This window comes from Geotrypetes seraphini, chromosome 2, assembly GCF_902459505.1.
Source record: "Geotrypetes seraphini chromosome 2, aGeoSer1.1, whole genome shotgun sequence".
Classification (NCBI taxonomy): domain Eukaryota; kingdom Metazoa; phylum Chordata; class Amphibia; order Gymnophiona; family Dermophiidae; genus Geotrypetes; species Geotrypetes seraphini.
In genome coordinates, this window is record NC_047085.1 from 522,688,674 (window position 1) to 522,713,645 (window position 24,972).

The following is a 24,972-nucleotide window of genomic DNA, read 5'->3' on the forward strand; positions in this document are numbered from 1 at the left end:
ACTCTTTCCAGCATTTTCATCTCAATCCTATCTGGATTATCTGATGTACTGTCAATGTTCACTTTTCAGTAAAGCATTTATCATACTAAGAATATGAAAATGGCTTCACTTCAGTGTGAACATTCTGGTGTGTTTTGAGGTTTCTTATATGATTAAAGATTTTACCACACTCAGTACATGTAAATGGTTTCACTTCAGTTTGAATTCTCTGGTGTTTCTTGCGGTAACTTATATGAGTAAAACTTTTACCACACTAAGTACATGTAAATGGTTTCACTCCAGTGTGAATTCTCTGGTGTTTTTTTAGGTTACTCATATGAGTAAAACTTTTACCACACTCAGTACATGTAAATGGTTTCTCTCCAGTGTGAATTCTCTGGTGTGCTATGAGTGTTCGCTTAGCACAAAAGCTTTTACCACACTCAGTACATGTAAATGGTTTAACTCCAGCATGAATCCTCTGGTGTATTCTAAGGTGTTGTGTACGATTAAAGCATTTATAGCACTCGGGACATGTAAATGGTTTCTCTCCTGTATGGATTCTTTTGTGTATTGTGAGTGTTGTTTTATCACTAAAAGTTTTACCACACTCAGTACATGTAAATGGTTTCACTCCAGTGTGAATTCTCTGGTGTGCTATGAGTGTTTGCTTAGCACAAAAGCTTTTACCACACTCAGTACATGTAAATGGTTTCTCTCCACTGTGACTTCTCTGGTGTGCTATGAGTGTTCGCTTATCAAAACAGCTTTTACCACACTCACTACATGTAAATGGTTTCTCTCCAGTGTGAATTCTCTGGTGTGCTATGAGTGTTCGCTTAGCACAAAAGCTTTTACCACACTCAGTACATGTAAATGGTTTAAATCCAGTGTGAATTCTCTCGTGTATTCTAAGGTGTTGTGTACGATTAAAGCATTTATAGCACTCGGGACATGTAAATGGTTTCTCTCCTGTATGGATTCTTTGGTGTATTGTGAGTGTTGTTTTATCACTAAAAGTTTTACCACACTCAGTACATGTAAATGGTTTCACTCCAGTGTGAATTCTCTGGTGTACTGTGAGTGTTGTCTTATCACGAAAGGTTTTACCACACTCACTACATGTAAATGGTTTCACACCTGTGTGAATTCTCTGGTGTACTGTGAGTTTTGTCTTATCACGAAAGCTTTTACCACACTCAGTACATGTAAGTGGTTTTACTCCAGTGTGAATTCTCTGGTGTTTTTTGAGGTTACTTATATGAGTAAAAGTTTTACCACACTCAGTACATGTAAATGGTTTCTCTCCAGTATGAATTCTCTGGTGTGCTATGAGTGTTCGCTTAGCACAAAAGCTTTTACCACACTCAGTACATGTAAATGGTTTATCTCCAGTGTGAATTCTCTGGTGCATTCTAAGGTGTTGTGTACGATTAAAGCATTTATAGCACTCGGGACATGTAAATGGTTTCTCTCCTGTATGGATTCTTTGGTGTATTGTGAGTGTTGTTTTATCACTAAAAGTTTTACCACACTCAGTACATGTAAATGGTTTCACTCCAGTGTGAATTCTCTGGTGTGCTATGAGTGTTCGCTTAGCACAAAAGCTTTTACCACACTCAGTACATGTAAATGGTTTCTCTCCAGTGTGAATTCTCTGGTGTGCTATGAGTGTTCGCTTATCACAACAGCTTTTACCACACTCAGTACATGTAAATGGTTTCTCTCCACTGTGACTTCTCAGGTGTGCTATGAGTGTTCGCTTATCACAACAGCTTTTACTACACTCACTACATGTAAATGGTTTCTCTCCAGTGTGAATTCTCTGGTGGTTTTTGAGGTTACTTATATGAGTAAAACTTTTACCACACTCAGTACATGTAAATGGTTTAACTCCAGTGTGAATTCTCTGGTGTGTTCTAAGGTGTTCTGTGCGATTAAAGCATTTATAGCACTCAGTACATGTAAATGGCTTTGTTCCCCTGGGGATTTTTTCTGCTGTTCTGTGGTTCCCTTTGCAAGAAGTGCTTTTACCACTGACAGCACAAGTATATAATCTCCCATTTTTCTCTATTTCCCGATATTCTGCGATATTTGTCATTCTGTAAATTATTTCTTCAGATTTACAAGTGACTGATACCTCACCAGTTTCATTCTTTTTATGATCTGTAAATGCTTCTCCTTGACTGAAGCTTTTCTCACATTCGGTATTTAAAAATGATCTCTCTCCCGGGTGAAATTTTGTTTTTCTTGTGAAGCTCTCGTCCTGGTTTATATTTTTTTTACAACCAAGATATGAAGATATTCTCTTGTCAGTATTTGTTTTTTGGCATTTTGTAATGTTTCCTATATTGAAAATGTTTTTCCCATATTCGATACTTGTACACATTCTCATTCCTTCATTATTTTTCCTGTGTTCCTGTGTTGCATTGAAATCTTTCCCACAATCAGAACATGTAAAATGTGTCTCTTTTAAGCAGGTTTTCTGTTCTCCCTTTTGACTGGAGGTTTCCCCACAGTCCGTATATGTAAATGATCTCTCTTCAGTATCAGATCTCTGATGTGGTTTCAGAATTGAACGATCGCTGAGGAATATCTCACATATATCACAAGGACATCTTTGATCTCTCATCTGGTCCGTCTGGTCTTCCTCTGTCTGTGTGATCTTGAGCAGAGCTGACTCTCCTGGTGAATATTTTGGATTTTGATTTTTTTCCTTCTCTCCCCAGTTCTCTTTCTCTCCTTCTGATAACATCTTTACTCCTTCAGGCTTCTCACTGAGCTTCCAGGGATTATTTTTAGGGTCATCTTTTCCTAAATCAAAAAATATATTATTGTAGGAGTAAAACCTTTGAACAAGTTCAGTAATACAAATCCCCTTTGTAAATTTACCACCCACTCACTGCTCAGAAAACAACATTTCCAAGCTGATCAGTACCAGAGATGCAAATAAGAGTGTGTGATCATATTTAAGTCAATATTTAAAAGTGCTTTTTTGGTCTTTCCACATAGGTATAAGAAAATCCATGCTGAGTCCAGCCCAAGCTCCATCAAGTCCAGCATCCTGTGTCCAACCGTAGCCCCTCCGGTCACAAGTGCCAGGCAGATCCATAGAGCAAATCCAGTTCCTGAGATGAGCAATGGCTCTCCTAAGTCTATCTGACTAAAAATCTTTTTATGGACTTTTCCTCCAGAAACTTGTTCTAACCTTTTTTGAACCCTTCTATATATATTTTTTCTTTTATTTATCAAATTTTTCATACAATTCTTCAAGAACAGTAAAGGATAAAGATATACATCAAAAGAAAAAAAAGAAAATATATCATAAGTATCTAATATAAATCTTTCTAGCCCACATTAATTTGGGGGGAGCCACCATAAGATCAAATACAATTAAAGGAAATAAGATATCAATCTTGAGAAAAGATTCAACTATAATTATAAATAAAAATCCAACTTAAGAAAACAGAAATCTTCCCCCAAGTTATATCATTCTAGTTTTTCGCTTCTTATTCTCGGATTCCTTTTAAAGATCAGTGAATAACTAGTTTACTTTGGGGTCCTTTTATCAAGCTTTGGTAGGGATTTAAGACGCAATGGGGGTTAGCGCATGATGAAATGTCCGACACGCTAACCCCACTAGTGCGGCTTGATAAAAGGACCCCTTTATCTTTCTCTTGTTCACGAAAACTTAACATTTGCACCTGTAAGTTGGGGTCCATGTCGACGAGGCGTAGCCAAGCTAGGCTGCGCATGGCGATAGCTGAAGGCTTCCACTCTGGAGGAAAGTTCGAAGCCATCATAGGCTGCGTGGAACAAATGGAGACGTAGGTTGGAGAAAACCTCCAGGAGCAAGCCAAAGGCTCCTTGGCGGGAGGCCAGGTAGGTCAGTCGCAAAGGCTCCCATCAGTCCAATGAGATGTTTCAAGTAGGACGTGAAGGTGAAAGTGTAGCTTTGTACCCTAGAGGCCATCCTAGAGTTCTGATACAGTCTCCTGCCGAACTTGTCAAGGGTTCGACCTTCCCGACCTTTTTCAAGGAAGATTCTACCAACAGCGACTGGTGGGAGAGCTGGGTTGTTGAAACCCCGGGTAGGGCACTGTACTGGTACTTGGACTCCATTTTGGAAGGGGACAGCCGTAACCATATAGGGCGTCTCCATATTCCTGAAGAAAGCCTGTTGGAGTACCGGGTTGGGCGGTAAGCGAAGGGACTCTCTGGGCAGTGACGGCATATCCAGCTCCGCCAGGTACTCTTTAGAGTATCTTGAGTCGGACTGGAGGTCTAAGTCCCAAAGCGTGGCCCATGTCCTGGACAAAGCGAGTGAAGGAGGGGGCGGGACGTTCCCGGGGCCCCGTGTGGGGACGGTGAACGGGACCTCCGTCGGGCAGAGAAGGACGGGGAGGCTTCTCTCGAGTATCGAGGTTCATGCTCCGACCCGTGCTCCGAGACCGGGGAAGCACTGTGGAAGCGTTCCGGGGTCGAGGACGTACGTCGTCTCGAGGAGCCCCTCGGAGACGATGTCGGGGTGCGGGGTACCGATCGATGTCGAATCGGTGACCTCGACCCGGACTCCCTCGGTGAAAGCCTGGAACCTCGGATCGGAACCCCGAGAGTGATAACTCTGCCACCTTCAGCGGTCCTGTACGAGGTGTAGGTGAACGGCCTCGTAGTGCGGGAGAACTCCGGGCCTTCTTAGAGGTACGGCGTTTCGAGTTTTCTGTCGCTTTAGCGCGACGCTTTGCCCCGCGGCGGTCCGTGGAGGGACAGCGCCTCGGCGAAGAATCCGAGGAGGATGGGATGCGGCGAAGCTTGCGCGCTTCCCCCGAGGGGGCTCGACGCGAGGCGCAGGCTGGTCCGGCACACGCGGGGTCGAGGTCGGGGCCGGTTGAAGGTGGGCCAGCGCAGCTCCGACGAGATCATCGCTCGGAGCAGGTCCTGGAAAACGGGCACGGACAGCATCGAAGGCATGTCCGTTGCCTCGGTGCACTCCACCGGGGGCGACCTCGTATCAGAATATTCCCGTGTTGTGGAGGCACGGCCCGAAGGCTTGGAGGACTTCGCCGGGGCTGAAAGCATGGGACTTGCGCCATGCGTCGCCGGTGTCCCCGAGGCTGGCTTCTTCGCTGGTGCGGAACCTGAAGAAGGAAGAGAAGACCGGGTGCACTTTTTAAAGCCGGTCAAAGTCTGGGACATAGAAAACGAAACTGGCCGCAGCCCAAGTAGTCACGCGGCCGCGGCGACCCGGAAGCCTCCGGGTCGGTTAAAACAAAGCAGGAACAATAATTAACGCGCACAGCGACTTAATCGAAGAAAAACAAGAAAAAATCGCGGTGCTAGAAGGCAGTTGGGGCAGAGCCTGAAAATACACGACTTCTAGGCTCAGCGGAAAAATTTGAACTGGAGACCACGAGGAGGGGATGCGCCCTCTAGTGGAGCAGGAAGGCACGCATGCGTGGAGCAGCAGAGCAAACTTAAATCGTCAATCAAGTTTGCTTGAAAAAGCTGCCGCATTCGGGGCTCCGTAGATGACATCACCCACATGTGAGAATATCATGCCTGCTTGTCCTGGGATAAGACCCGTTTCAGAATTTTGAGTTCACACCAGGTGAAGTTTACAGTGAACTGGCAAGACTCAAGGTGAACAAAGCCTTGGGACCAGACAATTTGCACCCAAGAGTGCTCAGAGAATTGAGCGATGTCCTGGTGAAACCATTGGCTGAGCTATTCAATCTCTCCCTAAGTAAGGGGAAAGTTCCCCTGGACTGGAAATTAGCTAATGTCGTTCCTCTGCATAAAAAGGGTTGCAGGGCAGAGGCTGCGAATTATAGACCGGTGAGTCTCACATCAATAGTGTGCAAACTCATGGAAACACTAATTAAAAGCAAATTGGACACGATCTTGAATGAAGGGAATCTTCGGGATCCCAGTCAGCATGGATTCACCAAGGGTAGGTCCTGCCAATCCAATCTCATCAGCTTCTTTGACTGGGTAACAAGAAAGTTGGACTTGGGAGAGTCTTTGGACGTCGTGTACCTGGACTTCAGTAAAGCTTTTGACAGTGTCCCACACCGCAGGCTGCTAAGCAAGATGGAATCGATGGGGTTAGGAGAGACACTAACTGCATGGGTCAATGATTGGCTGAGTGGCAGACTTCAGAGGCTGGTGGTTAATGGTACCCTCTCTAAAACATCGGAGGTGACCAGTGGAGTGCCGCAGGGCTCGGTCCTGGGTCCACTCCTTTTCAACATATTCATAGGGGATCTGACTCAAGGGCTTCAAGGTAAAATAAGCACTATTGCCCGATGACGCCAAACTATGTAATATAGTAAGTGAATGCAGTTTACAGAATTATATGGCGCAGGACCTGCTTACATTGGAAAGTTGGTCCTCAACCTGGCAGCTAGGCTTCAATGCTAAGAAATGTAAGGTCATGCACCTCGGAAGCGGAAATCCATGCAGGACGTACTTCTTGGACGGAGAAAACTTTAACTAGGACTTCAGCAGAACGAGATTTAGGAGTAATCATCAGTGCAGACATGAAAACTGCCAATCAAGTGGAGAAGGCTTCATCTAAGGCAAGGCAGATATTGGGTTGTATCAATAGAAGTTTCATCAGCCGAAAGCCTGAAGTCATAATGCCGTTGTACAGGGCCATGGTGAGACCTCATCTGGAGTACTGTGTGCAATTCTGGAGGCCACATTACTGTAAAGATGTGCGCAGAATTGAATCGGTTCAACGGACGGCCACCAGGATGATCTCGGGGCTCAAGGGTCTCTCGTACGAAGAGAGACTGAACAAATTGCAGCTCTACACTCTCGAGGAACGTAGGGAGAGGGGAGACATGATCGAAACATTTAAGTACCTCACGGGACGTGTCGAAGTGGAAGATGATATTTTCTTTCTCAAGGGACCCTCGGCCACAAGAGGGCACCCGCTCAAACTCAGGGGCGGAAAATTTCATGGCGACACCAGAAAGTATTTCTTCACAGAGAGAGTGGTTGATCATTGGAACAAGCTTCCAGTGCAGGTGATCGAGGCAGACAGCGTGCCAGACTTTAAGAATAAATGGGATACCCATGTGGGATCCCTACGAGGGTCAAGATAAGGAAATTGAGTCATTAGGGCATAGACAGGGGGTGGGTAAGCAGAGTGGGCAGACTTGATGGACTGTAGCCCTTTTCTGCCGTCATCTTCTAAAGTACTTTCTCCCAGAGAGAGTGGTTGATCATTGGAATAAGCTTCCAGTGCAGGTGATCGAGGCAGACAGCGTGCCAGACTTTAAGAATAAATGGGATGCCCATGTGGGATCCCTACGAGGGTCAAGATCAGGAAATTGGGTCATTAGGGCATAGACAGGGGGTGGGTAAGCAGAGTGGCCAGACTTGATGGGCTGTAGCCCTTTTCTGCCGTCATCTTCTATGCTTCTATGTTTCTATCTGTGGAACTCACACCGCCGGACAAGCATGGTTCTCAGGCAGGCGGGTCACTTTAGATTCCATCAGAGTCTGAAACAACTTATCCAAATCCTCTCCAAACAAAAAGGAACCCCAAAAGGAAATTTGTGAGTTTAGTCTTGGACGCTTGTATCCGCTGCCCAAGCACAAAGCTTACAAGGTACAGACGTGTGGCCACACCGAAAGACATGGATTTGCCAGACATCCACAACAAGTCATAGAGGGCGTCCAAGAGGTAAGTGGCAGCCATCTCAATCTTAGCCACTTCCTGATCCACCAAAGAACAGTCATCAGACTCACGTTCAAGGATACGCTCGGCCCACCGAATCATGGCCCGAGCCACCAGACCACCATAAATGGCTACCAGGACACCCAAGGCAGAGACATCAAAATTCTGCTGTTAGGAGGGTCTCCAACTTACTGCTCCTCAGAGTCCCGTAAGGCAAAAACACCCTCTACGGGCATCGTATGCCGCTTAGCAATAGCTGAGACCACCGCGTCCACCACTGGTGACTTAAAAGTATCCTGATTCTCCTCCGGGATGGGATACAGATGAGCCATGGAGCACGCAAACCGAAAAGGCACCTCCTGGCATCTTCCAATGCACCAGGACAATATCACGACTATCCTGATGTATGGGAAAGGAGAGGGATGCAGTGCGGATCCCTCATGAGGGTCTACCACTCGAGAGGTCTCCTGTGGCACCATCTCACAGCGCAACACTGAGGAGAGCTGCTGAATCAATAAAGGCTTTTCCTCTCTCTGTTAAATCCTAACTCACGTTTGCGGTCTAACACCAGCTCTGGTAGGATACACATTTCAAATCTGACATATTGTAATCACAAAACAGAAAATATAATTAGTTTTTCTACCTTTTGTTGTCTGGTCATTATTCAAATCTTGTTAGTCCCATGCTCTGGTTGTCTTCTGACAACTTGCTTGCCAGGGTCTCCTTCTTTCTTCTTTCTCCATGCTAGCTATCCATCTGCCATCTCTGTCCTCCCCTTCCGTTTCCCTTCCCTCCCCAGGAGGTCTGGCATCTTTCCTTTTTTTCATCTCCATCCACAGATCCACCTTTTCTTAACTATCCTTTCATCCAGCATCTCTCCCTCCTTCCCCACCACTCCAGGGTCCACCATCTCTCCCTTTCTTTTCCTAACTACCCTCCTATCCAGTATCTCTATCCCCCTCCACACCATCCCATGTGTCCATCTTCTCTCCCTTTCTGTTCCTTCTCTCCCTAAATCCCATTGTCCATCATCTCTCTCCCTCTCCTCTATTTTCAGACCCATTATTTCTTCCCCCCCCAAAATCCTGCATATGCACGTCTCTTTGAACCCCCTTCCCTCCCTCCCTCCATGTACTTCTACACCAGGGCCCCCCTCCCCTGAAGGTCTGTCCCCCCCCTGAAGGCCTGCACCCCACCCCTAAAGGCCTGTGCCACCATCCCTGAAGGCCTGTTTCCCCCATTGAAGTAAAATAACTTATCCCAGGACAAGCAGGCAGGTATTCTCACTAGTGGGTGATGTCATCAGACAGAGCCCGATACGGACGTCTCACAAGCACGTGTTGCTTGTAGAAACTTAGAAGTTTCGAGATGCCCGCACCGCGCATGCGCCGGTGCCTTCCCGCCCGGAGAGCCGGGCGTGTCTCCTCAGTTCTTTTCTTTCTGCGGAGCTGAGAAGTTCAACTTCATCATGCGCTAGCTGAATTCAGTTAAATTTGCCTTCCTTGTCCGCGTTTTTCGCTTTCTTTTAATTTTAATTGTAGTACATTTCTTTTTCAGTAAAAAAAAAAAAAAAAAAAAAGATTATTTCTTCCGGCGGGTCGAACGGGCCGGCCACGTGGCTCAGGCCTACTGGCTTCGACCTCGCGGCGGAGATTTTCCGGCCTATGTCCCGGCCAATCACCGGGTTTAAAAAGTGCAGCAAGTGCCAACGCGCGATTTCACTCACGGACCCGCACCGACGCTGTTTGCAGTGTCTTGGTCCTGACCACATTCCAAAATCGTGCAGGCCTTGCTCTACCCTTACGGCACGCTCATTCAAACGGCGTTGCCTACTGTGGGAGTCGATGTTCAAGATGGACGCAGCTAAGGATCCTTCAGCTTCCACTTCATCGGATACCTCCCCGGTTCGTGCGAAACCGGTATCGACCCCTCCTGCATCAAGTGTGGTGAAACCGGCATCGTTCATCCCAACACCATCCACGAGCTCGACGTCGGTGCCTGCCCCGGTCTCCTCGGTTCAGGTACCTCTTCCTTCCACAGTACCACCAGTGGTCATCAAAGTGCCGAAAGCTACCAAGCAGAAGCACTCGACCTCGAAGGAACGCGATGTCCGTGCAGGAGGACCCCCTTTCGGTGCGGATCCCTCCTTATCGGCTTCGCTACGGTCCATGCTGGAAGCTCAATTCGTTGAGCTCATGCAGACCATCGGACCTGGGCTCATCGCTGCCATACAGGGTGACCTCCCGGTACCGGTCCAAAGGGGCGGTCCGCCCCCTCCCCCTCCCCCACACCGTTCGACCTCGACAACCGACGAGGACGAACGGGGGAGGGCGGCGATGCCCACGCGGCAAGCCTCGCTTACTGATATGCCGCCATTAGAACCCATTACGCCTCCGCGCCAACATGGGACCAGACCTTCGATCGATAATCAAAGCCCTGGGCATAGTCAGGAAGAGTTCTTCCGCACTCCTTACCAGACTTGGGTAGCATCGCAAGAACCTGCATCGCAACCCCTGTTACGATCTACCGCTTCCAGCCCCATCCATCACTTGGGGGCCTCGGGAGACCATGCGATGCACGGACGATCTCGATCCCCGTCCCGCCACCGAGAGGGACATCGATCCAGACACTCATCCTGGCACTCTTCACGCCATCCGGAGGTGTCACCGCAGAAAAAACTGCAACGTATGGGATACCCCTCATCAGAGGTATCCCCACCGGAGGGACCGGAGTACGAGGAAACACCCGTACCCGACTCCCCTTGCCATTCCCCGATGTCCTTGGACCCGGAGGCCTCTTCCTCCTCCAGCCCGTCTCACAAACCGACGCTGGCGGAGCAATTGTCTTTCTCATCATTCTTCCGACAAATGGCGGATGATCTGGATGTGACCCTTGACACGGGCTCCCGATACTCCAAAGAGTATCTGGACACCATGCATTTACCTAACCCTCCAACGGAGTCGCTTCGGCTCCCTCTGCATAAATTGCTGGATCAGACCTTCATGCAGTGTTTCGAAACACCGTACTCCATACCGGCGATTCCCAGCAAACTCGATGCTCGATACCGCATCGTGCACCATAAAGGGTTTGAGGGCCCTCAACTCTCCCACCAATCCCTACTGGTTGAGTCCTCTCTTAAACGCTCTCATCCCTCTCAGGTCTACGCCTCTGTACCGCCGGGCCGAGAGGGGAGAACGATGGACAAATTTGGTAGAAAATTCTACCAAAACTCCATGATGGCGTCACGGGTGCTGAACTACAACTTCTTTTTCTCTTCCTATCTGGAGTTCTTCTTGCCGGTGCTCCGCAAGTTCACTCCTTTCATAGACACCCAAGCTCGATTCGAGTTCGAGGAAGTGGTAGCCTCCCTCTCCCAATTACGCCTCCAGCTGATGCAATCCTCCTTCGATGCATTCGAACTCTCGGCACGTGCTGCCGCAAGCGCGGTAGCCATGCGCCGCCTGGCATGGCTCCGTACAATCAATATGGATCCCAACCTCCAAGACAGACTCGCCAACGTACCATGTGCGGGAGCTGATCTGTTCGATGAATCTATCGAAACTGTTACCAAGAAGCTGTCGGATCACGAAAAATCTTTTCAATCCATCCTGCGGCCCAAACCAAAACCTCAACAGTCTCGACCTTCCAGGCCACCCCTGATTTACCAGCGGCGTTACATGCCCCGACAAACGCCTGCTGCGAGACAACCTGCGAAGAGACAACCTCCCCAGAAGTCTCAGCAAAAACCCCAGCCACCGGCTGCACCTAAGGCTACCCAGCCCTTTTGACTCCCTTCCTTAAGGAAGCTCACTGGCTTCCAGTAGCTCACAGAATAACCTACAAACTTTGTCTGCTCACATTTAAATCTCTTCTGTTTAAAACCCCGGCTTTCATCCATAGACTATTAATTCCTTATTCTTCCAATAGAACTCTAAGATCAGACCAACAGCATTTATTAACGATTCCATCATTAAAAACAATCAATACTCGCCGTCAATATATTTTCTCAGTAACGGCCCCCCAAACTTGGAATTCTCTTCCCATCTATTTACGTGAGGAACTTAATTTAGACAAATTTAAAATTAAACTGAAAACTTTTTTATTTAACGACGCATTTGTCTTCTGATTTACAGTTTTCTTTTTAACACTTTTCAATTTCATTTACTTCTATTTCTCTTGTCTTCATATATTCAACTATTTCTATCCCATCCTTTCGTGTTTTCCTTAATTGGTTCCCCTCCTTGCTTAATTACATTGTAACTTCTTTCCCGTCCTTCCTTTTGTTCCCAGTTCGTATAGTTATTGTCTAGTCTTGTCAGTTTTTTAATAACCGACACCGTTCTGCACCCCTCAGCCTCTCCCATAGGGGGCCGCCTCCATCTTTTCTACCATCGATGGGAGGCCATAACCACGGACCTATGGGTCCTTACCATCATAAGAGACGGATACTCTCTTCACTTCCATCGGGTCCCCCCGGACCATCCTCCAAGAGAGTATCCTTCAAGCTCGACACAGACCGCCCTTCTTCTTCAGGAAGTCCAAACCTTACTTCAGCTTCGGGCCGTCGAGCCGGTCCCGTCAGACCAACTGAACCGAGGGTTTTACTCCCGGTACTTCCTCGTCCCGAAGAAAACGGGCGACCTGCGACCCATTCTGGACCTTCGGGCCCTCAACAAGTTTCTGGTCAAAGAGAAGTTTCGTATGCTGACTCTGGCTTCTCTATACCCCCTCCTCGAGCAGAACGACTGGTTATGCTCCCTGGATCTCAAGGAGGCCTACACTCACATCCCCATTCACCCGGCCTCCCGAAAGTTCCTCAGATTTCGGGTGGGAAATCTGCATCTACAGTATCGAGTGCTACCATTCGGCCTCTCTTCATCCCCCAGAGTCTTCACAAAGTGCCTGGTGGTAGTGGCCGCGGCACTCCGGGACAGGGGACTACAGGTGTTCCCATACCTCGACGACTGGCTCATCAAGGCCCCGTCAGCCCCAGAGGTCACTTCGGCGGTCTTGGCTACAACCGACCTCCTCCAGAACTTGGGCTTCGAGATCAACTTTTCCAAGTCTCACCTACAGCCCACTCAGTCCCTCCCCTTCATCGGGGCAGTCCTGGACACCAGTCGACTCCGAGCATTCCTGCCTCTTCAACGCATGGAGGCTCTTCTTCATCTTTGCCAGTCGGTGTCTACTCGCCAAACTCTACCGGCAAGACAGCTGATGGTGCTCCTGGGCCACATGGCCTCCACAGTACATGTGACACCCTTTGCCAGACTCCATCTCAGAATCCCCCAGTGGACCCTGGCATCACAGTGGAATCAGACGTCCGATCCACTAACCAAACGCATCGTAGTCACACCTGCTCTTCGGCAGTCTCTACTTTGGTGGATGACCTCTTCGAATCTATCCAGAGGTTTGCTGTTGCACTCTCCCCCCCATCAGAAAGTTCTCACAACCGATTCGTCGAACTATGCATGGGGGGCCCACCTGGATGGTCTCCGCACCCAAGGATTCTGGACCAGTGCGGACAGACTACATCAAATCAATCTACTGGAGCTCAGAGCCATCTTCAATGCTCTCCAAGCTTTCCAACACCTACTTCACAACATGGTGATCCTCATTCGCACAGACAATCAGGCCGCCATGTATTATATCAACAAGCAAGGAGGCACGGGCTCGGCCCTCCTTTGCCAGGAAGCTCTACGAATCTGGGACTGGGCGGTTCGCCACAACGCCTTCCTCAGAGCTGTCTACATTCAGGGGAAGAACAACGTCTTAGCAGACAACCTAAGTCGTCTCCTACAACCTCACGAATGGACTCTCCATTCCAGCCCCCTTCACCAAATCTTCACACAGTGGGGGACGCCTCAGATAGACCTCTTTGCGGCTCCCCACAACTCCAAACTGCCTCAGTTTTGCTCCAGGATCTACACTCCTCATCGCCTCGAGGCAGATGCTTTCCTACTGGACTGGGGGAAACGATTTCTATATGCGTTCCCTCCATTCCCGCTGATCCAGAAGACTCTGGTCAAGCTGAAACTCGAACAGGCCACCATGATTCTAATAGCTCCTCGGTGGCCCAGACAACCTTGGTTCTCCCTTCTACTTCAACTCAGCAGCAGGGAATCTGTACCACTTCCAGTGTTTCCTTCACTACTTACTCAACATCAAGGATCACTGCTTCATCCCAACCTGCAGTCTCTCCACCTGACAGCTTGGTTCCTCTCAACGTAACCCCTCACCAATTCTCACAAGAAGTGAGGGAGATCTTGGAGGCTTCCAGGAAGCCCGCCACTCGACAATGCTACTCCCAGAAATGGACTAGATTCTCCTCATTGTGTGTTTCTAAATCAAAGGAACCTCAGCGAGCTTCCTTATCCTCCGTGCTGGACTATCTCCTACACCTATCTCAATCTGGGCTCAAGTCTACATCCATACGAGTCCACCTGAGCGCTATTGCAGCTTTCCACCAGCCTCTACAAGGGAAACCCCTCTCGGCCCATCCGGTGGTCGCCAGATTTATGAAAGGGCTCTTTCATGTTAACCCTCCTCTCAAACCACCCCCAGTAGTTTGGGATCTCAATGTAGTCCTTTCCCATCTCATGAAGCCCCCGTTTGAACCACTCAACAGGGCTCCTCTTAAGTATCTCACCTGGAAAGTGCTTTTTCTGGTAGCCCTTACGTCTGCTCGCAGAGTCAGCGAACTCCAGGCATTGATGGCGGACCCACCTTTCACAGTATTTCATCACGACAAGGTGGTCCTCCGCACTCACCCGAAATTCCTGCCTAAAGTGGTCTCCGAATTTCATCTCAACCAATCCATCGTACTTCCAGTATTCTTTCCTAAGCCCCATTTTCACCACGGAGAATCGGCCCTTCACACTCTAGACTGTAAACGTGCTTTGGCTTTCTACCTGGATCGTACCAAGCCACACAGAACCACCCCCCAACTTTTTGTCTCCTTCGATCCTAATAAGTTGGGAAGACCCGTATCAAAGCGCACCATCTCTAATTGGATGGCGGCTTGTATCTCTTTCTGCTATGCCCAGGCTGGATTATCACTCCCTTGTAAGGTCACAGCCCATAAGGTCAGAGCAATGGCAGCCTCAGTAACATTCCTCAGATCAACTCCAATCGAGGAGATTTGTAAGGCTGCCACGTGGTCCTCGGTTCACACCTTCACCTCACATTATTGTCTGGATACTTTCTCCAGACGGGATGGACAGTTTGGCCAAACAGTGTTGAAAAATTTATTCTCTTAAGTCGCCAACTCCCCCTCCATCCCACTGAGGTTAGCTTGGAGGTCACCCACTAGTGAGAATACCTGCCTGCTTGTCCTGGGATAAAGCAATGTTACTTACCGTAACAGTTGTTATCCAGGGACAGCAGGCAGCTATTCTCACGTCCCACCCACCTCCCCTGGGTTGGCTTCTCAGGCTAGCTACCTGAACTGAGGAGACACGCCCGGCTCTCCGGGCGGGAAGGCACCGGCGCATGCGCGGTGCGGGCATCTCGAAACTTCTAAGTTTCTACAAGCAACACGTGCTTGTGAGACGTCCGTATCGGGCTCTGTCTGATGACATCACCCACTAGTGAGAATAGCTGCCTGCTGTCCCTGGATAACAACTGTTACGGTAAGTAACATTGCTTTATAGCATGGCAATAATAAGCCTTAGATAAGTAAAGCCTTAAAAGAGCACTTATCTTTCTATGCGAGATAAAGCGTCAGGAAATTAATTCTGCTCACGCCCCGCTTTATCTCACATAGAAAGATAAGTACTCTTTTAAGGCTTTACTTATCTAAGGCTTATTATTGCCATGCTATAAGTTATTTTGCCTGTTTTGCACATTTTTCAACTGCAATTTGCACAAAAATAATTGCTATTTGCACTGCTTGGATATACGATATAAAAAGTTTAAAAGAAAAAGTTATAATTTTAGAAATTTAAATTATTGAGTAGATGAATTTTGACGAAATAAGTCATTCATAGAAATTTTACAAAAACACGATGAATTAAGTCTTTTTAAATAATAACATGAAGGTTTTTTAGATCCATGAAAGATATCCACACCCAATTCCTTAAAGGAATGATAACATTATGATCCTTGGAGTGGCAATTCTGAGATCTTTTCCTTCATTTAATATTATTATTTAATAAGAAGTTCTCTCTTCAATTATATTAACGTTTTTGTGGACCTGGTTAATCTGTGGTTAATTTCTCTCTCCCTGCTTCCCCACCACCGCAGCAACAGGACCAGTCGAGGTGAATACAGCGACTGCACAATGACCGGCCTAGAAGTCTTCCCCCAACGTCAATTCTGACGTCAGAGAGGAAGTTTTCGGACAGCCAGACAGCGATTGGTGGCCTGGAACTTCCACTCTGACCTCAGAAAAAGGGACAAAATTACATGGAAAATGGGGAAAGCAGAACAGACACAACTGCATCCATGCGTGCAGAAGGAAAAAACTGTAGAGGGCACTAAACTGAACAGTAAATAGACCAGCGGCAGAGTGAAAAATCCGGAATGGATTCCTTCTGCAACCATGCGGCTAAAGGGAAATAACCCTACTGTCACCTATTGCACTGGAACAGAAAATCAGTAACTCAGCCCTGTGTCTGCAGAAAATGCAGTCCTTACCTAGAGACTTCAGGATCTCATAATTCTCCTTCATCACCTCCCGGTGAAGCTCCTTCTGCCCTTCATCTAAATACTCCCACTCCTCCTGGGAGAAGGCGACGGTGATGTCCTCAAACGTCACCTGCTTCTGAAACATAAACCAGAAACTCACTCAGGGACACGAGGAAACACTCCGAACGCATTAGAGTTCAGCTGGATGTACTCTTCTGATAGCTTTGCTTTGGCACTGTAAGTTTGCAGGCTCAGGGTTCTAAGCTGGAGGTCAAACTAGCTGACCTTTCCTGCTCTGGGCCTCTCAAAGACTGGTATTGTCATGGTAACAGTGTCTTTTAGGCTCCCTTAAATCTTATATATGTAAAACATTTGAAATTAAATACAAATCATTCTCTCACACATCATTCATAGGGATCCCTTCACACACAACACGGTTTATTGCATTCATAAGATACATATAACTATCTCTATTCAAAAATGTGAAACCCTATATCTTCCACAAGCCAGACTGAGAGGTCTGCTATTAATTAGAGCCATGAAATCAAGGCGGGAAACTGCACAAAGATGCAGAGAGGACAGAGAGAGACAGAAAACAAGATGGAGTCATTAATACCTCTATGTATATATTATGTATATCTACACCTAATTTCCACATGGTCCTGCCCCACCTAACACCTCACACAAACAGTGAATTCCCCTTTTCCTGGTCTTTTGTTTATCATCCTAACTTTTTCAAAGTTTTAAATGTGTTTGCATGCATATAAGACCCTCTGATCGCTCTGCTACTGCTTCTGCGTAGTTTGCGCCAAACCAGGCCTTCTTCAGCATCCAATGCTCTAATTCTTTAAGGGTGGTCGCTGAAACCATTAACGCAGACTGCATTTAAATTTGGTCATTTAGTATCCCGCAGCAAAATTAAAAAAAGAAAGCTGTCAGGCACATAAAATAACACCAGGTCTGGGGCAGCGTTAGAAGGCTTGGTTGAGAGAAGGGATTTCTAATGACACCCCTTCTGACCCCCTGCCCCGATCAGGCTTCCTGTGCTGCCCCCACCCATTTAAAAAAAGGTTCTTGGTGGTCTATATGAATATGCATGAAAGAAATGGAGGCTGTGTATGCAAATTTCTTTCATGCATATTCATTGCGGATATCCTGAAAATCTGACTGGCAAGGGGCTATTCCAGGACCTAGTTGAGAAACACTGGTCTGGAGGACCCCTCCTGATCCTAAGACAGATGCCCTCCTGTTCTAGTGGACCCTGACCTACCTCCACTAAAAAACCCATAGACAAAGCTCTTTTCTGATGCTCTACACAAGTGGAGAAGCAAGAGGAGAGCTGCTGTATGCCAGATCCTGCTCCTTTATTGTGCTGACATTGCTACAAATACTACTTATTTCTAGAGCAACTACATTCTCTGTCCCTAGGGGGCTCTCAATCTACGTTTTTGAACCTGGGACAATAGAGGGTTAAGTGACTTACCCAGAGTGAGGGGGAGATGCACTGGGAATTGAACTCAGTGTGTGCAGAATTTCCCCAGGAGAAAAATTATACACCTCACACTCACTTGTGACAAGAAACAGACAATAAGAGTGACTGACAGCAGAATGAGCAGCTGCTGTGTGAGGGAAGGAGAATGAGGAAGAAGAGCCTGGGGACTGGATGAAGCAGTGCCAGGAAGCAGAAAGTGAGATTGTCCTAAAGCAGGAGGAGAATGAGGAAGAAGAGTTTGGGGAGTGGATGGAGCAGTGCCAGGAAGGAGAAAGTAAAATTGTCCTAAAGCAGAAGGAGAATGAGGAAGAAGAGCCTGGGGAGTAGAGGGAGCAGTGCCAGGAAGCAGAAAGTGAGATTGTCCTATAGCAGGAGGAGAATGAGGAAGAAGAGCCTGGGGAGTGGAGGGAGCAGTGCCAGGAAGCAGAAAGTGAGATTGTGCTAAAGCAGGAGGAGAATGAGGAAGAAGAGCCTGGGGAATGGAGGGAGGATTGCCAGGAAGCAGAAAGTGAGATTGTGCTAAAGCAGGAGGAGAATGAGGAAGAAGAGCCTGGGGAGTGGAGGGAGCAGTGCCAGGAAGCAGAAAGTGAGATTGTGCTAAAGCAGGAGGAGAATGAGGAAGAAGAGCCTGGGGAATGGAGGGAGGATTGCCAGGAAGCAGAAAGTGAGATTGTCCTAAAGCAGGAGGAGAATGAGGAAGAAGAGCCTGGGGAGTAGACGGAGCAGTGCCAGGAAGCAGAAAGTGAGATTGTGCTAAAGCAGGAGAAGAATGAGGAAGAAGAGCCCGGGGAGTGGAGGGAGCAAAAAGTGAGATTGTCCTAAAGCAGGAGGAGAATGAGGAAGAAGAGCCTGGGGAGTGGAGGGAGCAGAAAGTGAGATTGTCCTAAAGCAGGAGGAGAATGAGGAAGAAGAGCCTGGGGAGTGGAGGGAGCAGAAAGTGAGACTATCCTAAAGCAGGAGGAGAATGAGGAAGAAGAGCCTGGGGAGTGGAGGGAGCAGTGTTAGGAAGCAGAAAGTGAGAGCATCCTAAAGCAGGAGGAGAATGAGGAAGAAGAGCCTGGGGAGTGGAGGAAGCAGAAAGTGAGACTATCCTAAAGCAGGAGGAGAATGAGGAAGAAGAGCCTGGGGAGTGGAGGAAGCAGAAAGTGAGACTATCCTAAAGCAGAAGGAGAATGAGGAAGAAGAGCCTGGGGAGTGGAGAAAGGAGAAAGTGAGATTGTCCTAAAGCAGGATGAGAATGAGGAAGAAGAGCCTGTGGAGTGGAGAGAGCAGTGCCAGGAAGCAGAAAGTGAGATTGTCCTAAAGCAGGAGGAGAATGAGGAAGAAGAGCCTGGGGAGTGGATGGAGCAGTGCCAGGAAGTAGAAAGTGAGATTGTGCTAAAGCAGGAGGAGAATGAGGAAGAAGAACCCTGGGAGTGGAGGGAGCTGTGCCAGGAAGCAGAAAGTGAGATTGTCGTAATGTAGGAGGAGAATGAGGAAGAAGAGCCTGTGGAGTGGAGGGAGCAGTGCCAGGAAGCAGAAAGTGAGATTGTCCTAAAGCAGTAGGAGAATGAGGAAGAAGAGCCTGGGGAGTGGAGGGAGCAGTGCCAGGGAGCAGAAAGTGAGATTGTCCTAAAGCAGGAGGAGAATGAGGAAGAAGAGCCTGGGGAGTGGAGGGAGCAGTGCCAGGAAGCAGAAAGTGAGATTGTCGTAATGTAGGAGGAGAATGAGGAAGAAGAGCCTGTGGAGTGGAGGGAGCAGTGCCAGGAAGCAGAAAGTGAGATTGTCCTAAAGCAGGAGGAGAATGAGGAAGAAGAGCCTGGGGAGTGGATGGAGCAGTGCCAGGAAGTAGAAAGTGAGATTGTGCTAAAGCAGGAGGAGAATGAGGAAGAAGAGCCTGGGGAGTGGAGAAAGGAGAAAGTGAGATTGTCCTAAAGCAGGAGGAGAATGAGGAAGAAGAGCCTTGGAAGAGGAGGGAGCAGTGCCAGGCTCATGTCTTCCCTATTTTTGGTCCTATCATACACCACACATTACTTTCAGTCTATCCTCGGGTTTTTTACCGAAATCTTAGTGAGACCCATTGTCAAAGATCATTCAATTTCTGTAGAAGAAGTTTCAAACTATAGGCCGATTGCGAATCTCCCATTTCTTGCCAAAGTAACTGAAAAAGTAGTATTTAATCAGATTTCATGAAGACACACATTCTGCACCCAAATCAAACCATTCGACAGAGCATTCACTTATCAGTCTTACAACGACAATTTTGTACCAGTTGGATCACCACAAATCTGTCATATCTCTTGATCTTTCTGCAGCCTTCGACACCAGAGACCATTCCCTACTCCTCAAGAGACTCCCTTCAATAGGAATCAGCAATCAGGTACGTAGCTGATTCCAAACCTACTTCTTGGAACGACCCGCTAAGGTTAATTTTAAGAATTCTATCTCATGTTCCTTTTCCGCCAACTATGGAATCCCTCAGGGTTTAATACTTTCACCCCTCCTCTTTAGCATCTTTCTTGCGCCACTTATCACCCTTGGTCAATCCATCGGATTTACCACCTACGCTTATGGCAGCTTTTACACCCACTTAATACAGAGAATCGAAACGAATTACAGGATATAAACGAGAAACTAGAAAAAGTCAATCAATGGCTTAGAGATAACATGTTATCCCTGAACATCAATAAATCTCCAACTATTTTATTCCCCTGGAATAAAATAGTTGCACCTATCCAGATAAACGATACTCCCTTGCCAGAGGTCTCGAGCATTAAAATCCTTGGTGAGGTTCTAGACCAAAAACTATCTTATGATCAGATCTCTGGCATCGTTCTTGAACCATCCACTCTCAATATTTGTATTCATTCTTTCATCGAAACTGGACTCCTGTAATTCATTATTTAAAGACATTACTCAGAAACAATTAATTCAAATACAGCACTAAAAACCAAGAAATATGATCATGTAACGCCACTCATTGGTTGCCAATTCCTCACCACATCTCCTATAAAATTGCCCTTCTATCAATAAAGATTGGTCAAACTCACTTTCCTCTCTTTTTAGACAGATTAATACCCGCTTCCAGCCCTGGAGCCGTAAGTTCGAGTAACCCAAATCTCCTCACTAAAACTCATCGGCACCAGAAGTAACGAGATCTTTCCAGCTATGGAACTCGCTCCCGACTCATCGTAGAGAGGAATCCACAGTAGAAAAATTCCAGTTCCCTGAAAACCTCTCCCTACCTCAGAGCACTCAATCTTTCAACTTCTTCTCTTCTCATCAGAAATTCTCTCTCTTGTGGAGTCTCAACCCATCCTTTTTCCTCTTTATTCTTCACTTTTCCTGTTCATTTTCGGGTCCAAAGTTTGCATTTATTGATGATCTCGTATCCCCTATTTTTATGATTATGTCCATGGTTTAGAATGATAGATTAGGTTTCTTACCTCTGCTTATCTTCCTTCTTGTATAGCTTCTCTGGATGCTGAACGGATGGGATCTTGTATCTCTATTAGCTTCACGGCACTAAAAGATCTTCCCCTTTGGGCTACCTGCCTGGGAGCTTCCTGTCTTACTTCATTTAGTAGAAAAGCCAGGTAGACCTATGACAACAGGAAACAGAAGAAAAGAGAGAGAGGGAACTCCCGCTACCAGTTAAATTCTGCTCAATATCGTATTATACCAAAAACTATGGCCAACAATGGCCAACTGGAAATAAACAGAGAATGCAAACATCATAAACTGCAAAACCCAGGAAAATCCTAGAACAGGGACACAGCCTGAAGATCAGAAGGGGCACCCCCCGCCCACTGGGGAACCCCCACCAATTCTTAAACACAACAAAGGGGAATACGCATGAATTATTATTTTTTTTTAATGTAGTGAGGCTAGTCAAAGACAGAAATCCAGCTTACCAGGTACTGAAGAGGTGACCTGCGAATTGGACAAAAAACAGATGGGCGGATGATAAAAGGAATGGAGAACCTTTCATATGCCGAAAGGTTAGAGAAACTGGGGCTCTTTACCCTGGAAAAGCGGAGACTGAGAGGAGACATGATACAGACGTATAAAATCATGAAAGGCATAGAGAGGGTGGAGAGGGACAGATTCTTCAGACTAGCGGGGACAACAAAAACAAGAGGTCATTCAGAAAAACTGAGAGGGGACAGATTGAAAACGAATGCAAGGAAGTTTTTCTTCACTCAGAGGGTGGTGGACACCTGGAACACGCTTCCAAATGAGGTAATAGGACAGAGTACAATACTGGGTTTCAAAAAGGGACTGGATGACTTCCTGGAAGCGAAGGGGATTGCAGGGTATAGATAGAAGGTCACCCTAAAGGACATAAGCGAAAAGCGTTTGACAGTTTTAGGGTATGAGCACTATCAGGTCCTGGACCTGAGGAGCCGACGCGTGAGCGGACTGCCGGGCATGATGGACCTCTGGTATGACCCGACAGAGGCAATTCTTATGTTCTTATGTTCAGCATCCAGAGAAGCTATACAAGATGGAAGATTAGCAGAGGTAAGAAACCTAATCTTTCATTCTTCTACAAGCTCTCTGAATGCTGAACGGATGGGACGTGCAAAGCTGTCCTAAAACTCAAGGAGGCCACTGCTAAATCCACCCACGGCAGGACTAGGCGCATGGAAAATTCTGAAGCCATGGGATACAATTTAGCCATGGCCCTAGCGCACTTCAGGGGACCCTCATGGGCCCCCCCAACCTCCAAGAGTATTTCGGCCAAGTCCTCATGATCCGGAAATGCAACGGAGAATGGACATATGGAACACATGATCGAACACTCCGCCTGAACTGCAGAGTCGGAATCAAGTCCCAATGTCCGCAGGGATTCAGAGATAAAATCAGGAAGGCAACTGGACTTAGCCTGCGCACCATTTGATACTCTCCCACATCGTGAGAATCAGCGTTCTGGGAATCCCCGAGATCCGCTAGGCTAGTCACGTAGTGGTACCCGCTTAGGAAGTGATGCAGGTACCACAACAATAGCGGGAAGTTGTTGCTGACGTTCAGGCATATCAGCAAGGATCAGATTGACATGCTGGAATCCAAAGGCTGTACAGACTGTCGCACCGCAGTCTGAAAGGGATACACAGGCATAGCCCGCTTTCTCACGAAGGCCTGAGACAACATATCCACAATGTCTGGTGGAAAATAGTCCTCGGCGGTCTGAGCTGATCAGCGGGATTCAGATTTGAAAATTGTCTGAAGATCGATGAGACCTGCCCTGGAACAGCGCCTGCGTTTATGCGACAATGCCCTCCTCGCACAATTGCGGCATCCCAGACGCTGGAATCACAACTCTGGTGGCAACGGAGGAAGGCAAGTCCTTTCTGGAGGAGGAAAGTGCAGAATCCACACACCAGATATGCCTCCGACAGGCCTCGGCGTACAGAATATGCGGCTGCGCAACCGGAAGCCATCCGCCATATTTACAGCCTGAATCCATGCCATCCTGTCCTGAGGTGGCCATCTGTGAAGTTTGGAGCAAAAACGATGCTTCTAAGTCCAAAAATATAGTTTTAAAAACTTTAAAGAAAATCCAAGATGGCCGCCACGGGTGCCGATTTTGACATATAAATGGCCGTTAAACACAGAAAAACGCTAAAAATGGCAATTTTAGGATTTTACGGGTGGGGGGACATGCAGGGAAACCCCCCAAAATCGGCAAACTCTGTGACTCACAGACCCCACAGAGACATGTGCTTCAATGCATTCCACAGTGCAAGCATAGGGAGATCCCACCTCAGATCACGACCACCAGGACCCCTCAGGGAAATCAGGGAAGACACGCGGCGCGGTTCCCATCCCGAACCAGGGGAGAGATGGCTCCCGAACCGAACCGAACCGATTCAATCTGCAGGCTGTCCAGAGGGCTTACTGCACTTTCAGAAGCAGACAAACGTGAACATGTCTGTGATCTTCCCACCGAACGATCACTAGACTAGAAAGTGAAAACAAATCAGGAGCAGAATTAACTGAGATGAAACCTAGCAGTGAAGCTGCAGGAACAAACTGAGCAAGACAGGAAGCTCCCGGGCAGGTAGCCCCTCCGTTCAGCATCCATGTTCTTCTGCTTGGCATTGCCTGGCACTGCATCCCCTGCTGCCCACCTCCTGCCAGTCCCTCTTCTACCTGCTCAGCCATCCTCCTGCCCTTCTCCGCAGCACCAGCTCCAGCCTTGGCTCCTAATGGAGGGAAAAGAGACAAAGGCAGGAAAAAGAGGAGGGATCTGAATCTCCTCCCCCAGGAGTCTGACCAATCAGTGCCAGAGAGACTTGAAAGACCGCCTCCTCCTGACTCCACCCACATGAGCCTTCTCCCCTTCTAATGCCTTCCTAGGAGCATTCTGTTCCTGACCAATCCTAAGGTGGAATGTACATTCCAATCAGTGTCATAGGGTGTCATATTGTCCCTCTGTAGTCTTTTGACCAATCAGTGGAAGGGGCGGAGTCTGATACTGACTGGGTCTCCCTCTCTTCCTGACACATGAGAGCAGAGAGAGGAAGCACCAACTCCCTCTTTATCTGAGACAGAAACCGCTGCTGCCACCTCTGGCACATTTTTATATTTGTGTTTTGTCCCCTGCAAAGTTTTCAAATTGCAATTGAGCTGACCGAGCAGAGGGATATTTTGACACAATTATTAGAGATAACTGAGCAGCATGAAGCTTATAGTTGTGAAATTATAAAGAAAGAAGGAAAGAGTCAAAAAAGAAAACCAAATTTTTAAGAGTAGTTCGGTAGGAGCTAGAGAGCGGACGTGTGTGCCTTTAGCTCCCGAACCCCTCTCTCATTATTGGCAGATTTAGTGCTTAATCTAACCAAATTGAGCTTTCGAAGTTGGTTCCGGAGTGGGCCAGTGGGTTGGACATCCTACGAGCGATTCGCCTGAAGGGGCCCCTTCGCTATGAGAACCAAGACTACTCCCCGAGGGTTTCTAGTCAGCGCCGAGCTGATCTTTACCACAAACACGTGCAGGTTGCCTTCTTGTATCCTGCCAAAATGAAGATCTTTTACGAAGATGCCACCCGCTTTGTGGCTCAGATGGCTATCCCTTCTACAGCGGCTCCCGTGTCAGGTTTGGGGGTTGTTTGGTTTTTTAACTTCAGCTTTGCTTTGTAACGATTGAGCCGCCTGCGCTGTGGGCACGGTTGCTTGGATGGCTGTACACTTCTCCCTCCATA

General features: G+C 47.6%; 1 protein-coding gene and 1 pseudogene across 3 annotated transcripts in view; one reads left to right on the top strand and one right to left on the bottom strand.

Moving 5' to 3' along the window:
• Positions 1-24,972, top strand: part of LOC117354717 (zinc finger protein 850-like) — a 948,741-nt gene that overhangs the window by 600,381 nt on the left and 323,388 nt on the right. The gene's annotated exons all lie outside the window — the stretch shown is intronic.
• Positions 56-24,017, bottom strand: LOC117354725 (annotated as a pseudogene).